Raw genomic sequence first — 12527 nt, 5'->3', positions numbered from 1 at the left:
TTGAATAGTAAAGAAACACCACGGAGAATAATCCTTCTGCCAAGTTTGAAATGACAGTTGGCACTATGGAGGCAGAAATAACTTCTTACACTGGGGTGAGAACGATGGATGGGTCAGGCCCTCCCCACGGGCAAAGAGATGGATGCTTTTTTTGGGTAACCCAATTAAAATGTATCACCACCTTCTAATGGACTCTCTTGCCAGGTACTCTCTTGGCTGCCATTAGATTTTTCCAGCAATACATTTAAACATAGTGCAGCCGTTTATAATACATTCGGGGACTACTACAGACAGTATGCCTTATAAAAGACAATTTGATTAATCGATTCCTCTTTCACATCAGCTGATCATGTAAAATGGGCCCTAGAGAAGGAAAAGAATAAACCTCCCAGATTAATCCTATTGATACTACAATAATTGCCACATACTAGCCTGCAAGAGAGAAACAAAGCCCTTAACTTATTTTTATAGTTAAAATGCTCAATTTTGTCCATTCCTTGCAAATGGCAGGGGCTGAATTTGTTGTAGGAACCCCATATTCCCCACATAGGTTCACACAATTCCCCTACAGGGGAAGGATCGCAGTTATCCTGCTGTTGCTGCACAGAGTACATCCTCGGGAAAAGCAACTCAGCAATATTCGCCAGCTTCATCATGACACATTCTGATATGGCTGGGTAGGCATTGTGCGGAAGTAACACAGGAATAATAATTCTCTGCCACCACTACTTGGGGAAGAGTAGTGGGAAAGAGAGAAGTTAGTCTCTCTTTCCTTCAGCTCCCATACTCCCTGCACCTCCAGAAACAGCAGAGGTTCAGCTTGAGATATCACTCCTGCAGCGACCTAAAGGCATCATTTCATCCCATGGCTGATGCTAGGAGAGCACTACCTGCAGGAGCAAGAACACAAGCAGGTTTCTGGGGTGGAGGAAAAGGTTTAAGGAGGCAGAAAACAAAAAGGAATAAAAACGTTTAAGAAGAGAGGAGGCAAAAAGCAGAAGGAGTAGGAGACTGGCAGAAGAGGGTTGCTGGACCAATAACAACACTTAACATTAATCTGGGCTTTCCATCCAGCACGCTAGCAGCATTGCAGGAATTTGGGATCCATTTCAATGTACCACCCGCAGAGTCAATAAGAACAGGGAGTGCCACTCAGTCTCTCTCCATGCTCCTAGCAACCTCTCTAGTTGAGCAAGGAAGCCACGTCTGCAAGCTGCAGAAGGGACGGTTCCAGTCTGCCTTGGAGAGATACATCAATCACTGCATTCATTCATTCGCTTGATACAAACTCTCAGCTCCCTCTCTTAGTCACACAGTTAGTGTGAAAGTCAAAAGAAAAAAAACTCCTAACACTTCTCTCATGGCCCCTGGAGCCCCACTGTTTGAAAGTAGACAGGTCCGTGTGCTGGGCAAGGAGAAAACCAACACCACTCTCCCTCCCTCTTCTTTCAGTAGAACAACACCCAAATAAAAGTAAAATTAAAGAGTTGCTTGGCACTGATACAGAAAGACAAAAGGCAGTCCGCACCTCTGCAGCACCGCAGAACGCTTAAGAGGAATTCTTTGGGTATCCATTTGAGATGGTGGAAGGAATTCCAAAAGGATGACGCCAAACATATGGGTGTCTTTGATTCCACTCAGTTCCAGAGGACTGAAGAAGATAAGCAACCTCCTATTAAAATGTACACAGCTGTAAACTTTCCATTGAGAATACAGAAAAGGGGTTAGTCCCAACTGTTATGTTTAGTTAAAATTATGCACTTAAGCATGTATACAGGAGGGATTACTTACAACTTAGCTCTGGCCTCTAATACTCAAACGTGAATGTAAACTCTGGGTAAGCATAAGTAAAGAGTATAGGATTTCAAAGCAATCATAACAGGTGACGTTACTTTTGAGGAATCCATCTGCACTCCATCCTTCTCTAAACGTTCTCTTGCCCTGACAACTTTCTTCAGCTGGACCATATCACTGGTTGAACAGTTCATGCTGTGCCTCTGAAGAACACTTGGAACAGACACGAATTAAAAAAACCAAAAAAACCAACCACAACTAAAAAACCCATGCAGTCTAACAATGAGGAACTGATCCTCTTCTCATTCAAGGAGATACTGCTACCTAAGGAGTACAAACTCACTCACACTGATTTTAAATTTCTGTTAAAGACACCCATGCACCAAATGCAAACTTATATTACCCCTCTGACAGGAGAGTGAAGGAAGAGGATTCAAACAAAAAGTTTCTCTTGATTTCTGAAATTACTTTTATCTCCGCAGCACAAGGAAAACACTGCAACAATTTCACAAGGACATACCAAACATTTAAACCTCAATCTTTCCACTGTTCAATTTCTAAAACAGTCACATACAGAACAATTAAAACAGGATTAAAGATCCATGAACCAAACTTTGCAAAGCAGAGAATACCATCCTTAATTCAAGCTGTGATGGCATGGCAGGAATGAAGGTGGTAGGACTCAGCAATGGGGATGCTTCTGGCCCATATGCTCTTCTAGGCACACAGTTGAGATGTAGGAGGCAGTCAGTTTTGGCAGAGTGTCTCTGCTTCGGGAGATTGCTGCAGTGGCTATTATGACATCTGGATCAAGTCTCTCCCCTCTCCAACGGTTGATGGTCACAGAATATTTGCATGTGCCAAAGACATCTTGGGAAATCAGTAAACATCTCCCTAGGGCAGCCCTCACCCTCACCTTGATTAAATGCATATTCTACTTCTAAATATTAAACTGAACTAGACAGAAACTGTATTTCTTTGGATTAAGATGATCATGAGAGAGACCTCTCATACTCTAGGCAATGAATGCAGGATCTTGATATTATCAAATGCATTTGCTTATATGACAGCAATATTCACGGAGAAGAAAAATATTTGTGTGTTCCTGTAGCCATTCTCCACTCTCCAAATATCACTTATTTTCCACTCCTAGAGCAGAGACAAAAATAGTGCAAACTAAGTGTACAATGCTCTCACTACTTCAGTTTTGCTAAACTTTGGAGCTTAAACGTGAGTGGCTAAACCCTGGTCTACACTACATGGTCAGGTCGATGCAAGGCAGCTTACATTGACCTAGCTGTCGATGTGTCTTCACTTAAATTTGGCTCCTGGCAACGTAAGTGCCCCGCTACGCTGAGTTACTAATGCCACCTCACCTCTTGGGAACAGTGAGGAGGAGGAGTATGGGGGGCAGGCGACCAGGGCATCCAGCTGCACAGCAAACCAGGACATGTTTTTGACTCCACCACAGTCCAGGCAGTCCCCACAGTCCAGCATGGGTGAGCCTGATGCAGGGGAAGGAACCTCTCGTAAGTGTGCTGTTTGCTTTGAAATTACAGGGCTGGAACCCCCAAAGTAGCAGGACACATCTGCTGATTTACTCTATTTTATTAACAAGAGAGGCAGAGTTGCTGCCTGCTTTTCATTCCCTTTAGAGCGAGGCAGAGGGGGCCACGTGGAGTAGTTTGTTTATGTGCACTGGGATGCCTGTGAATCCTCCATAGAGATCTCGAGGACACTTTCATGGAGGTACTCAGCAATCCTCTGCCAAAGGTTTCTGCCTGATTTCTTCTGCCACAGAAGGACACTTCCCCACGCCACTCAGCGATTACTTCAGCAGGCACCACTGCAGTATGCAGGCTAGAAGCATATGGGTCCAGGCAGCATCGGGATGCCAGCAACAGCTGTGCTCTCTCTGCCTCTGTTACCCTCGGGGTGAGATATCAGCTAAAATCACCACCGTCTGTGGAACACTGTGCCAGTACTCAGTGCCATTGGCCTATATTACTAGAATCATGCCAGTGAGCTATTCCCCAACCCCCCGCAAGGGACATAATACCACAGCTGGTGCTGTGACTGGCGCGTGCTCTATCAATCCCAAGAAGAAGTGATACTGTAGTGCTTACAAGTCTGGGGGAACAAGGGGAGTGAATTCAGTATCTTAAGTTTTGATTTCTGTCGTGAATACACTGACAGTGGTACCTGTGTGTGATATATCTTCAGCTGCTGCCATTGTGGCCTTCAGGGTCTCCCCCTCCACACCCGCAGAACGCCTGAGCCAGATAAGGAGGAGAAAGAAGAGGACTCGGGAGGACATGTTCCAGGAGATCCTGCAATCCTGCATCAGAGAATGAGCTTAGGGCCTGGAGGATCACCCCTACAGACAGCATGGAGAAGGACAGAGCGGAGAGGAGAAAGGCGCAGGAAAAGGAGAGGGACGTGCAGCGGAAAATGCTTGTGCTTCTCAGAGAGCTAACAGAGATGCTGCAGACTCTGGCAGACCTGCAGGTTCAACAATCCCAGCCTCACCTCCCTCTGCAGCCATTAGAGAACTCAGTATTGGAACCTCCCTACACTCCCCTCAACATTCCACGTGGCCTCAGGGGTCCGTGCACCTCCCTTACCGCTCCACCTAGGGGGGACATTAAAGACAATCACAGCTTCACAACATACACTGACCCGTGAAAGCCACGGTTGGCATACGTGTACCTGAAATGAAGTGTTCTTTCCCCTTAATAAATGAAGGGAACAGAATTTAGGAAGTTTTCATATTTTTTTTAATTGCCTGGTTCATGTTACAGAATAAGATTCTATTTTTTGGAACAAAATTCACCTTTATTAGTTCACAACATGTGCTGTCTGGTGCTGAGCAGGTCTGACACCCACCAATTACCTGCCACTTCACTTTTTCACAGAACCCAGGACACCATTCACAGACAATATTTATAAGTGCACTGATAGTGTCATATTCCTGCATACAGAGCAAACACTACAAGATTTATACCGGGTTGCAAAAGAGCAAGGCCAGGGAGAACACATTACACCACCACACACTACTCTGACTCGCTATTATCAAAGACTCCCTGAGCGGTATAGCTGTGCATTGAGTTCTTCTTATATCCCTGATATCTGGCTGTTCAAATTTAGCTGACAGTCACTCCACCTCCACCCCAGCAGAAACTTCTCCCCCTTAGCGTCAGACATTATACAAGACACAGCAGGCAGCTATAACCATTGGGATATTTTTCTCACTGAGGTCCAATCTTGTAAGTAAACAACGCCAGAGACCCTTCAAATGACCCAAGGCACATTCATCTGGTGAGCCTGTAGCTGAAGCGAACCTTGGTGCTGTTGAAATGCCTGTGTACGACTTCATGAGCCATGGGAGTAAGGGGTAGGCTGGGTCTCCCAGGATCACTATTAGCATTTAAATATCACCAATGGTAATCCGCTGATTGGGAAAGAAACTCCCTGCTTGCAGCTTTCTAAACAGTCCTATGTTCTTAAAGATGCATGCATTATGCACCTTCCCTGACCAGCCCACACTGATGTCAGTAAGACGTCCCTGGTGATCCACCACAGAAACATAGCCCTTTCTGTTGATGTATTCTATGGCAGGGTGTGCTGGTGCTAAAATAGGGATACGCGTGTCATCTATCACCCCCCACTGTTCAGGAACTCCACTGCTGCACATCCATCCACTGTCCTGCAGCAGGAGGCAATTAATGGCTCTGCCCCTGCGGGGAATTTCCCAACTCCAAATTGATTTCCGACTGACCGGTAGCAATCTGGAGTTGCAATTTTCCGCAGTGCGATCACCACTCACTTCTCCTTTGTCAGTGTGGATCTTATTTTGGTGTCTCTGTATTGGAGGACTGGGTGAGTTTGGCACTACAGATCCAGGAACATGGCCTTGGGCATCCAAAAGTTCTGCAGCCACTGCTCATCATCCCAAACCTGCATGACAACACAATCCCACCAATCAGTGCTTGGTTCTTGGGCCTAGAACAGCACTTCACCATCTGCAGCTGCTCCATGAATGTCACCAACAATTCTTAATTGCTTCTTACTATGTCCCATAGCAATCTAGTCTCCAAGGAATTGTCATGCTCCCATCTGCTCCTCTTGTAGCTCTGCAAATTCTGCAGGGTCATGCACCCTGTGCTTACAACACTCATGACAATAGTGCAGAGATGTGCACGTACCATGCTGCTGACTGAGATGGCGGAGAGCGAGGAGGGACGCCCAGGTTTGTGGGGATTTTGAAAAGAAAGCACAAAATATTATGGGATGCATATAAAATTATGGGATGGAGAACACTGTATTACAGGAAGCTGACCCCATGCTCCCTGTCACCCCTGCGTGACTCGTTTTGGCCCCATCAAGCATTGCAAAAACTTCCCAAAACACCCTGCGCTGAATGATGGCGAGTTGCACAGTGGGATATGCTGCATTTTGCATTGATACAAGTGCTCTTGGGGAGAGACACATCGCCGGCACAAGGAACAAAGTATACACATGCACAAGCAATGTACTAACTGCAGCAGCTGTATTGCTGACATAACTTAGGTCAACATAATTTTCCAGTGTACACATGGCTGTAGAGTCCTGACTACTCAGAACTATCCAGGACTTCCCAACACCTCTACCACTTGATATTTAGTTGTAGGACCTCTGCCAATTCACTTTCACCTAAGCACTGCAATCACATCCTCTACTCTATTCCAGTCCTGGCCTCACATAACTCTGTCAGTGCATCTCAGTGCTGACTTGCAGAATGCCCTGCTACTGAGTTCTGGGCCTCTCCTGGTCCTCTGCTGATTTCTACCAAACACACTGCTATTGCTTTTAATAAAAAGAGTAAGAGAACACGATTTGGAAAAGAATTCCTTCTAGCCCCAAATGATCTACCAAGTAGGGTACTTTGGAAACATTTACATTTTCTGTATCCCAGCAGGAAGTGTTTGTAAACACAGTGTCAGCCAAATACATTCTGGAACATGCTGGTAAGGCTGGCTGCATTTCAGAGGGCTAGTCTCCTCTAGCATTGGCAGGCAACACCCTGGAAGGCCTTTCTAATATCACAGTCCAGGGATGTAGATCCTGAAGGGCTGGTGTATGCCACCTTCACCTGAAGACCCTGTTCCTAACCAGACAATGCTGCTCTAATCGCAAAGAACCTAATATGCCTAACACAGGAGGACACTGGTGGAAAGAGAAGGCAGCAAAATAAAGACAATATTTTCCAAACAGGTGACACAGCACAACCAGATTTCACAGCTCCTTGCTGCGATGTCACTTAAGGGCTCTATTAGCCCACATGAAATACCTGTTTATCCTCTTTGCTTCCGTTTATAACACCTCTTATTTCTAACCAAGGTTTGAAACAACTCACTTGCTATAGGCAAGTCAGAAATTTCCCCTGAAGATGAGGGGCCTCTATGCTACCAATTTCTGCAGAATTTAAGCTTTCATTTTAAAAAAGACGTTTCCCAACATTAGGCTGCAAAGATAACGTTCCATCTGTGGACCAATGCAGTACTGTCTACCCAAGCCTGCAAGCAGTCCCTGTGCCTCTACTGCTGCTCATAATTTACCCTAGAATCAGAAGAGAAACTGACTAGCCTCTAGCCTGTTTCATGGCTACACTTGAGAACCCTCTATGGGCAGCTGTGAAACTATCAAGAAAAACAACCAGCTTCATGTGGAGGTGGCTGTCTTGGAAAGCACTGAGGAGCAGCATGTTAGGGGGCTTATTGCTTCACCCACTTACTTCCTTGGTCCTTCTCGCATGAATAGAGAGCAACAATACCCGAAGTCCAAAGGTGCAAACAATTCGATGTTTATTGGGGTGAACTTCCAGCAAGCATTATTCCAGTTTCCTTCCTTAGTGTCCCCCTTCCCAGCTCTGACACCACAGAACCTTACCTGTATCCCTGTTCCCATTCCCCCCCCCTTAGCAAAACATGATTTCAATTCCCCCACCCCCATTCCCTGTTCCCATTCCCCCCCTTAGCAAAACATTATTCCAATTTCCCCCGGTCACTTCCTGATTGACTGCAGACTATATAGTAAAACTTGAGTTCTACTTAGCTATATCTTAACCAATCATTTTACTGAAATTTTACTAACCAGTCCTAACATATTGTCACATGATTAGCCAACCAATTATATCCCACCACCTTAATTAGTTTACACCCAGCAAAATTAATTATACAGCAGACAGAAACAATCACAGAACCAGACAGAGATTAAACAAACAAACAATAGGGAAGTGGGGACTACAGTGATAGAACACAGAAATGAAGATTTTGCATCCCAGCTATAGATAAGTGAGTTCTTGCCAGACAGGATGCTATCAAACTAAGGTTCCTTTTACATCTTCTAGGCACTTCCCTTTCTCTGGAGGCGATAGGCATTATCAGGACAGGATTGTATTCCTAACATCCCAATAGCACCTTCTTTCAATGTGACTAGTTTGGAATGTGAGGATGTGACCATTCGCTTCCCAGCTTATGGCTGCCTCTGCTGCTTAGCCAAAGGCCTTAGCCTAAGAACAGGACCTCAGACTGTCACAGTAAGAGAAGGACCTTACACCGGCAGACAGTGATTTTGATTCTTTCTTTTATACCTCTATAACTAGCTAAGTGATAAGAATACACTAAAATTAGAGTATAGGCCTTTACAAACAGGCCTAAATATCTATATCCTAACACAGCAGAGCAAGGCATTGGAGCAAGCAACAGGGAAGGACTCTCTAAAAATGGGAGTTGGCAAAGGTGCAAAGTAACAGAGACCTTTCCTGTCCCCTTCACTTTCAGCAGACACGAGGTGGACGACCAGGCAAAATAGCTCAGACACCCCTCTTCCCTTCACAGCAATCAGGAACTTGAGGGTGGGAGAATAACATTCCTTCTCTCTTTTAACAGTCAAAGGATAGAAGAGAACTTCATAGTTGCTGTCACCTACTTGATAGAGATTAATATAAAAAACAGAAGCCCTGAGCAGGGTCTAGGAACAACACATGAGTTAGAATCCTTGCAATCTACCCTGAATCTCGATGTTTCCTATCTGCCTTTCATATCAGCCTCTGGCTAGTTGGTTAAACCTTCTGACTAGTAAATGTTTCAACCCCTGTGCTAAAGATTTTCAGCACATAATTGCCTTTTCCGCTTCAAAACACTAATGACGCAGTCTGTCATATTTGTGAAACACCAATACTTCAGTCTGTTTGAAGAGCATGTTACATTTTTGATTCATAGTTCATTACCCATTTATTTGTAAAGCACATCACTGACACCTTTTCATACTAAGATACAAAAGCCTGCCCCGAGCCCCGCCCCCACTCCACCCCTTCCATGAGGCCCGCCCCAGACCGCCTCTTCCCGCCCGTTCCCCGTCCCCACCATTCCAACTCCTTCCCCAAAGTACCCATCCCAACTCTGCCCCTTCCCTGCCCCTATTCCAAACCCTTCCCAAAATCCCCGCCCCAGCCCCGCCTCCTCCCCTGAGCATGCTGCATCCCTGCTCCTCCCCGCTCCCTCCCGGAAAGTCCTAAGTGCCTCCAAACAGCTGTTTGGTGGCAGGAAGCGCTGGGAGGTAGGCAGAGGAGTGGGGATGCAGTACGCTCGGGGGGAGCGGAAGCGGGGGGTGAGGGGAGCTATGGCGGGCTGCAGGAAATAACTCCTTGGGCCGCGTGTTTGAGACCCCTGCTCTAAAGGGACCAGTGGTCTACCCCTCCTTCATTCCAATTTCTCAAGGGGATACCTTAATTGACTGTCTTTTGGAAGAAAGATACAACAGCTCTACACATGGTTTGGTTCTCCTTGTCCTTGAACAGAACAGATAGATTCCACTCTCCTCCTACCCTCCCCCTCAAAAAGCAGCAGCTTAAAGAAATGTAATGACTGCCTTCACAGTTGGGAAAATGTGGCCCATATTGAAATAATTCTCCAGCTAACCCTTCAGAGAAAGCTGTTCTAACCCCATATAATTGTAATTTTGTGAAAAATTAAGCTTTAGATGAACACATTGTCATGTGCCTCCCTCCTTCCTGAAAAAGGGTCCCTTTAGAAATGACAGCTTGCTGATTCTTGGGCTGACAACAAATATTAAAACAGAGTTCTCTTGTTTACGATATTTACATCCACCAAGCATGTGGGTAATTGTCCCATAGAGTCAGATTTTCACAGCAGTCTTAGTTCTGTACTGAGGTATCAAACTCAGCAAGCTCCTTGCTAGATACATTAAGAAGCCAGGACAGCATATAATAATCCTTCATGTAGTGCTAAATTTTACTGTCATAGTCAGCCAGATAAAAATGTGCACTCATTACCCTATGCTACATGACCTTGAGCAATTCCCTAGGCATATTTAAATATAATGTGCTGTGAATTATCTGACAATAACGCCCAAATGGTGGAGTTGCCTTTAAGCAAGAGATTAGAATAAAATCTACAAGGATGTTTTGGCTTTAAAGAGTGAAAAAGGTTACTTATTTATCAGGTGAACAGAAAGGTTTAGTATTCAAATATATTATGAAACAAAGGCTGGTCTCTCATGCACTAAATGTTGTGTCTCGTTGTGTTTAGTGCTGAGAGACTAGCACTACAGAACTCACAAGAACTGCGCCAGTATCTTTTGCAGCTGAAAGTGAAACAGATTACAAAGAAGCAAAGCTAACTAACTTTCCTCCCACCTGGATTTAACCTACACTTGTGTTTCAAAGAGTCTAATCAAAAGGCTGAAATTGGGGATTGATTTGATAATCTGACAGCAAATCCTCAGAGTTGCTCAATCCACAGTCCTTCTCAATAGACTGTGTGGTCAGATGTCAGTGTGTGTGTCAACTTTATCACTGTGTCAGGCTAAAAGCAGCGGTTTTAGGCAGAAGTGGCTTCCTTAGAAGAGCAGATCATCTTTCGACAGGTTATTCTGGTCTCTGTGGAAATCAAAAAGTTAACTTCTAGCCGTGTCGCATGTAAGTAAAGCAATAAAATCACTCCACACAACACTACAAAGGCATCCAATCAAAATTTTATCCTCCCAAAAAATAAAATACCTAGAGAGTTTGAAAGGGAACAGCAGTCTGTCATCTATAGGTATAAGCAGGATTCTTCACATTTTGCAGATGTCAGGGAATTTAAGTTTACAGACTGTTTTTTAAAAAGCTAATAAAAAGACATTCCCCCCGTTCGCACATTTATATATTCTGCTATGAACAAAAAAAGCAGCACACAGATGAGCGCTCTCTTCCTCCTATATTCCAATAATCTAAACAAAGCTGTGAACTCCCATTGGCAGTACACTAGTAACTGTTGCATGGACCAGGTCTACACTAAAAAGTTTTGCTGGCATGGTTTTGTTGGCTAGGAGTGTGGAAAGCAAATCACACCGAGCCAACAGTCATGCCAGCAACCTTCCCCCCGCCCCCAGTCTCTACACAGCTCACTCTGGTAAGAGCCCTTTTGCTAAGGGTATGTCTAAATTACGAAATTAGGTCAAATTTATAGAAGTTGATTTTTAGAAAGCGATTTTATACAGTTGATTTATACAGCGATTTATACAGTTCCCCACTAAGTGCATTAAGTCGGCGGAGTGCATCCACAGTACCGAGGCTAGCGTCGATTTTCACGGTGGGTAGCTATCCCACAATTCCCACAGGCTCCGCTGCCCATTGGAATTCTGGGTTAAGCTCCCAATGCCTGATGGGGCAAAAACATTGTCGCTGTTGGTTTTGGGTACATGTCGTCAGTCGCCCCTCCCTCTGTGAAAGCAACAACAGACAATCGTTTCGCGCCTTTTCTCCATGTTGTCTCTCATGGGCTCCTCCTTCCGCTGAAAGTCTGCTCTCCTGCTCTCATGAATCCACCTCACAGTTCATCAGCCACCGCTTCCGCTGCCACTCTCCTGCTCTCCTGGTAGTCTTGCAGGGCTGCTTCTGCTGCAACTCTGCTTGGCTGCTCTTGTCTCGCCATAACGCGGCAAGCGTGCAGCCCTTTCAGCTGTTGTGTCCTGGCAGCAGACGGTGCAGTAGGTCTGCAAACCATCGTCATTGAACGACCGCTTCCGCTGCCACTCTGCTGTCCTGCAGACGCCATACCACGGCAAGCATGGAGCCCGCTCAGATCACCGCGGCAGTTATGAGCATTGTAAACACCTCGCGCATTATCACGCAGTATATGCAGAACCAGAACCTGGCAAAAGCAGGCGAGGAGGCGATGGCAGCGCGGTGATGAGAGTGATGAGGACATGGACACAGACTTCTCTCAAAGCACGGGCCCCGGCAATTTGGCCATCCTGGTGGCAATGGGGCAGGCTCATGCTGTGGAACGCCGATTCTAGGCCCGGGAAACAAGCACAGACTGGTGGGACTGCATAGTGTTGCAGGTCTGGGATGATTCCCAGAGGGGAGGAGGGAAGGACAAGGCCACACTGCACTTCAGAACTTATTGAATGCCAGCCTTCCGTTGCTTGGGCAGTCCTCTGGGGTGGAGTGGTTGGGTGCCCGGAGGGGCCCCCAGCGTTCTTGGGCGTCTGGGTGAGGAGGCTATGGAACTTGGGGAGGAGGGCAGTTGGTTACACAAGGGCTGCAGTGGTGGTCTGTGCCTTTCCTGCACCTCAACCATATGCCGGAGCATATCAGTTTGATCCTCCAGTAGCCTCAGCATTGCATCCTGCCGCCACCTCTCCTGTTGCTCCAGCCATCTGTCCGCACATTCATTTTGTGCTTT

General features: G+C 45.8%; 1 protein-coding gene across 10 annotated transcripts in view; it reads right to left on the bottom strand.

Moving 5' to 3' along the window:
* The window catches only part of AXIN1 (axin 1), a 173263-nt gene that overhangs the window by 92216 nt on the left and 68520 nt on the right, over positions 1 to 12527 (bottom strand). The gene's annotated exons all lie outside the window — the stretch shown is intronic.

This window comes from Chelonia mydas, chromosome 10 (genome assembly GCF_015237465.2).
Source record: "Chelonia mydas isolate rCheMyd1 chromosome 10, rCheMyd1.pri.v2, whole genome shotgun sequence".
In the NCBI taxonomy this organism is placed as follows: domain Eukaryota; kingdom Metazoa; phylum Chordata; order Testudines; family Cheloniidae; genus Chelonia; species Chelonia mydas.
This window is presented reverse-complemented; position numbering and strand designations above follow the sequence as displayed.